General features: G+C 32.2%; 1 pseudogene; it reads right to left on the reverse strand.

The window, feature by feature from the left end:
* The window catches only part of LOC107756906 (probable leucine--tRNA ligase, mitochondrial), a 43,386-nt pseudogene that overhangs the window by 8,012 nt on the left and 29,055 nt on the right, over positions 1–6,319 (reverse strand).

Below are 6,319 nucleotides of genomic sequence, written 5' to 3' on the forward strand. Positions count from 1 at the left end.
ATTTAAAAAAAAATTTTTTTTTTTTTTTAAATGCTGTTCTTCGGAATTTAAATATTGGGCAGCACAACTGATTTTAACACTGATAATAATCATAAATGTTTCTTGAGCAGCAAATCAGCATAGAATGATTTCTGAAGATCATGTGACACTGAAGACTGGAGTAATGATGCTGAAAATTCAGCTTTGATCACAGGAATAAATTACATCTCAATAGAAAACAGTTACTTTAAATTGTTATAATATTTCACAATATATTACTGTATTTTTGTACAGATCTATTAATTTATTCAAAAATACATGAACAAATACTGTTGAAAATGTTAGTGCACAACTGACATGGTATCACAAAGAACAAAACTCAATAAAGGAATGAAATTTTTGAAGGAAAAAAAAACTTTGGCTGTTTTTTTAATTATTATTTTATTATTAATATTTGAAAACCTTTTGACAACTAGATCTAAGTCATATGGTGCAACCAACATACAGAATAACAGGAAGTGATGTCAACCCTCCTGACTCCATATCAAAGCCAATAAGTCTCTTAAAAGAGCAGATAATTTGACAAAGCAAGGCTAGCTCAGGTTGTCAAATGTCATGTGGTGCAACTCCACCAAAATATAAATTATATGTATAGATTTATAATTTGTGTTACTTTTAGCTATATATTTAAAACAGCTTTTGAAATAATGATAAAGATGTGTGCACTTTTCTGACATGACTTTTAATGGACAAGACAGTTATTCAGATATGCACAAATAAACACACACATACACACACTTCCACTACTGAGAAAATGAGAGTCTCTGTGAATCGCAGGAACATGCCGTGTCATCTCAACACATCCGACAGTGACAGGGAGTGAATCAACATACACTTGCACACTGTTTCAGTGAGCAGCTCTGAACTAATCTAAAGCAGCATCCGAACTGATCTGGAACTCTAAATAGGAAGAAACTTGACACAAATACAATTATAGTGGCTACTGGCCTCTATAACGTTTGCTGTTAGCATGTAGCTAAACTAAAGACACATTGCTTGATGGCAAGCTTGTTGGCTTGACAAAGCCTGGCCTGAAATTATATAGTTCTAAAAGCTTGAAGTTAAATGGGTTAGGGTGAGGAAAGTCAGATACAAACAAACAAATAAACAATCAATCTCAGTCAGACCACGTCAGACCCCTTTTGATCCCATTAGGAGACCCCCAAATAATCCTTTCAAACCAGTTCAGCCCCCAACAAACCTTTTCAGATCCAATTAAACCTCATCAGATCACTAAGAAACCACATCTTTCTAAGCACTGTTAGCATGTCTCTAACAGTTAGCATTTCTTAATTGTTGTGTTAACATTTGGCTAGCATGATTTAGCATGTTTTAACTCATTGCTAGCATGTTTTTATCATTCTAACATATTCCTTGTGTATTTGTGCACACTTGGCAAATAAAGCTAATTCTTATTCTGATTCGTGATGTTACAGCATGTTTTAGCACATTGCAAGCATGTTTCTAGCATGTTGCTAACATTTTAGCATGTTTTAGCACATTGCTAGCATTTCTTACATCCTGCAGAAATACTTCAGCATAGCCATCCATCTGTGTCAAAATGATTTTATTCAAAAACTTCACTTTTATTAGTCTTAGGTAATGTTAATGTCAACGTTTATTATTAAAATCAACAGAATATAACACATATTTTAATATGCCGTATGAGGCATGGTAACTTGCCACCAGGTTTTCATTGTAAAACATTTTTTACAATGAGGATTTTTTTTCTGAGGAAATTATGAGTGGTGTTTGCATGTGAAATATGCGCTATACAAATAAAATTGAATTATTTAACGCTGCCACAAAGAATGATGGAAAAGTTTCACAGCACAGGTCTGTTTAATTAAATATCTAAATGGGTTTCTGACAAGCTTTATTGCTATTCTTCATTAGCAGAACACAACACGAAATTCCACAGCCAACATTCACATTTTAACCTTAATTAAGACCAGTTACCAACATGATTCTTTAACCGACGCCTCCACTGATAATTAGCACATTGCAGCGGCGTTCATGTACATGCGTTCATTTGCCTATTCACACTTAAAATGTCTAAATATCACTGCATTAGATATAAATATTAAAGCAGGTGGAATCTGCAAACAAATGCTGCAGGATCTTTTATCTTGGCTAATGTTCACTTGTTGTAATTTTGAGCATCATTACGTCTTCAGTGTCACATGATGATGATTGAAGCTAATTTATCTTTCAATGGTAGATGAAACACAGACTGATAAATATGATGATGCTCTCACCTCTTTCTGATAGGCCAGTCCAGCCTCAAACAGCTTGATGAACAGATACTGAGTCCACTTATAATAATCGGGCAGACATGTAGTGACCTCCTGACAAAACATTAGACCACACTCTAATGAAAGAAGGCAAACTTCACTTTAAACATAAATGTAAGAAAAAAACATCCACACCATGAGAGGAAGGTAAAGCAAAAACCATCAGTGACAACATACAGGGCTAAACAATAAGGATAATATAGATACTTTTTCAACACCTATACAAACAAACTGTATTTCTAAAAGTTACATTTATTTGGTTCTAGGGTTAGTGATAAATGTAATTAGGCTAGTGAAAATACTGGCAGGGCAAGTACAAATCTGAATTACTCAGAAAATCTAAAGTTTGGACAAAATATACCTGACTGAACCATAAAAACATAACGCATTTTTGTATATATATATATACATACACTACCGGTCAAAAGTTTGGGATCAGAACGATTTTTAATGTTTTTCTACTACAGGAGTTTCTTCTGCTCATCAAGGCTGCATTTATTTGATCAAAAATACAGGAAAAAATGTAATATTGTGAAATATTATTACGATGTAAAATAACATTTTTCTATTTTAATATACATTAAAATGTAATTTATTTCTGTGATCAAAGCTGTATTTCCAGCATCATTACTCCAGTCTTCAGTGTCACATGATCTTCAGAAATCATTCTAATATGCTGATTTATTATCAGTTCTGGATTTTAAAAGATTGTGAACCTGTGATACTTTTTTTCAGGATTCTTTGATGAATAAAAAGTTAAAAAGAAGAGAAGAAGAGTAGAAATATTTTCTAACAATATACACTACAGTTCAAAAGTTTGGGGTCAGTACATTTTTATTCTTTCTTTTTTTGAAAGAAATGAAAACTTTTATTCAGCAAGGATGTGTTAAATTGATAGCAAAGATTTATATTGTTAGAAAAGATTTACATTTTGAATAAATCCTGTTCTTTTTAACTTTTTATTCATCAAAGAATCCTGAAAAAAGTATCACAGTTTAGACTGGAGTAATGGCTGATGGAAATTCAGCTTTGCGTCACAGAAATAAATTATGTTTTAAAGGATATTAAAATAGAAACCATTATTTTATATTGTAATAACATTTTGCAAGATTACTGTTTTTTTCTGTATTTTTGATCAAATAAATGCAGCCTTGATGAGCAGAAGAGACTTCTTTAAAAAAAAACATTACAAGTCTTACTGATCCCAAACTTCAGTAAGAAGTTTGAAAAAAAAAATTACTTGAGGATTATTGTGATGTTTTTATCAGCTGTTTGGACTCTCATTCTGACGGCACCCATTCACTGCAGAGCATCCAGTGGTGAGCAAGCGATGTGATGCTACATTTCTCCATTAAAGGTGACATATCATGAAAATCTGGCTTTTTCCGTGTGTAAGTGCTATAATCAGGTCCCCGGTGCATCAACCAACCCAGGAAATGTGAAAAAGATTAACCCAATAAATCGAGTAATTTTGGTAATCCTTTCTCAGCAAGCTTGTGAAAAAACAAGCCGCTCAGATTTCACTCCCCCGTGACGAAGAAAGCGGATCTTATTATAATATTACTGCCCCTTAATCTGCACATTTCCACCCACGGCGCCGCCATTGTGTTTTACCTTCACAGTGTAAAAAGGGGCATAATAGGTCTCCTTTAAGGCATTCTTTTCGACTTTGTTTCAAAATCTGTCTATCACCTAGTAACACCCTAACAACCACTCAGAAAATCTTAACCTCCTGGAAACACCCTAGCAACCACCCACAACCCTTTAGTGACCACCATACAACCACTTAGCATCAGCAAACGACGACTCTCTCTGCAAACAGTCCCAGTACTCACAGCTTATAAGGCCTGAATAACCTTCAGACTTTACGTTTTTTCGACTTTCAGCCAAGTTTGATGAACTTCCCTGTTCCAGCATGGATTACAGCCTCTAAACCAGGAAGAGTTACAACATACGTGACATACTGTAACTCAGAGAGATGTGAGTAATGAAACGCATGCAGTCGGTCATGTTGCCACACAGATCTAAAATAAACATGCAATTTATTTCCCAGCTGTTTACCTTCACAGACATAACCGACTGCTTTTGTAACTTGTGTGTGTTTTTAACATAAACTTGTGTGTATTTGACAGTTTAAGCGCAATAAGACATGAACTTAGTTTAGTACTCACATGCCATGTGACAGATGCTTTCTGTGCATGTGCTTCGGATGTGTGCGCTCAGAAAACCGTTGAACTAATATGGTTTAAAACGCATGATTTTTGCACAATATACATGATAATCAAAATCGAACAGATGTTATTTAGCAGAGTATCTGAGGAACAAGCTGTAAAGGCACAGCCCTGTTCTGGAAAAGGGGGCGGGGAGCAGCCGTAAAATAAAAACAACAACAACCACTATATAATAATTATAACAACCACTATAATAATAATAATAATAATAAACATATAATTGTATTTTATTACAATTACTTTATAACAATTAAACAAATCAAAATAAATATATTACTATTGTTCTTAGAATAATAATAATAATTATTATTATTATTATTATTATTATTATTTTGTTATTATTACCATTATTATTGCTATTTATTATTTATAATTGTTATACAATTTTAACAGTTTAAAAAAAAATTAAGAAATGTATTACTATTGTAGTGATAAATTAATAATAATTAATCAAATTAATTATTATTATTATTATTTAAAATATAAATCAAAATAAATATATTACTATTGTTCTTAGAATAATAATAATAATTATTATTATTATTATTATTATTATTATTTTGTTATTATTACCATTATTATTTATAATTGTTATACAATTTTAACAGTTTCAAAACAAATTAAGAAATGTATTACTATTGTAGTGATAAATTATTATTTAAAATATTATTTGTATTTTGTTCTAATTAGAATTAGAATAACTAAAGAAATCAACAAAGGAATATATTACTATTTTACTGTAAAATAAAAAAGGAGTAATTTAGACTTCAGAAAACTTCGACACTTTCATAGTGTTTTTGGTCCTTTCTGTAACTTGACGGACTATGAACCTGCAATATTTCAAACTCTGTGTGAAAATTCTTCTAAAATTCTGCGTTTGTGTTCTAAACATCACACGAGTGAGCAAACAATGACAGAAGTGTGGATGAGCGGTTTCTTTAAGAGAGCAGCAGAGACGTGTGAAGAGCGAGCGCTATACAGGAGGAGATGCTGTTGCCTTGGTAACCGGCTGCATCTCATTTGTTAAGTGAAGTGCTGAACATTAATAAACCAGAACAAGCAACTCAGTGTCACACATTCACTGCAGAGGATCGATTGCTGAGCAAGTGATGGAATGACACATTTCTCGAAAACTGTTCACATGAAGTAACAAACTCATCTTAAAGTGAGTAAATGAGTGGGTGAATGTTCAGCAAACTTTCATTTTTGGGTGAACTATTCCTGTTATCAGGAGAACAATGTTGCTATAGAAACATAACAACAGTATAAACTAACTATTTCTGGGGGGCAACAGTCTTGTTGGGAATGAGTGGTTGTTTTTAGTGAATCATAAATATTTATGAATCATTTAGATACTTTGGTCAAATGCTAATTAACTTAGATATTGTTCATATTTTATCCCCTTTTATCTTGTGGCAGTTTTTCCCTCTGTTCTCGGTTATTTTTAGTAATGTTTTTGTGCATTTTTGTCATTTTTATTCGTCTGTTTTAAATATGTCTATACAGTTTTTATTCAACTTTAGTTTGTAGTTTTAGTTTATTTAGTTTTAGTTATTTCAGCACTTCAATTTATACAGTTGAGGTCAAAAGTTTGCATCCCCCTTTCAGAATCTGCAAAATATGAATTATTTAACCAAAATAAGAGGGATCATACAAAATGCATGTTATTGTTTATTTAGTACTGCCCTGAATAAAATATTTCACATAAAAGATGTTTACATATAGTCCACAAGAGAAAATAATAGTTGAATTTAT

This window comes from Sinocyclocheilus rhinocerous, unplaced genomic scaffold, assembly GCF_001515625.1.
Source record: "Sinocyclocheilus rhinocerous isolate Xijiao unplaced genomic scaffold, SAMN03320098_v1.1 scaffold1585, whole genome shotgun sequence".
In the NCBI taxonomy this organism is placed as follows: Eukaryota; Metazoa; Chordata; class Actinopteri; order Cypriniformes; family Cyprinidae; genus Sinocyclocheilus; species Sinocyclocheilus rhinocerous.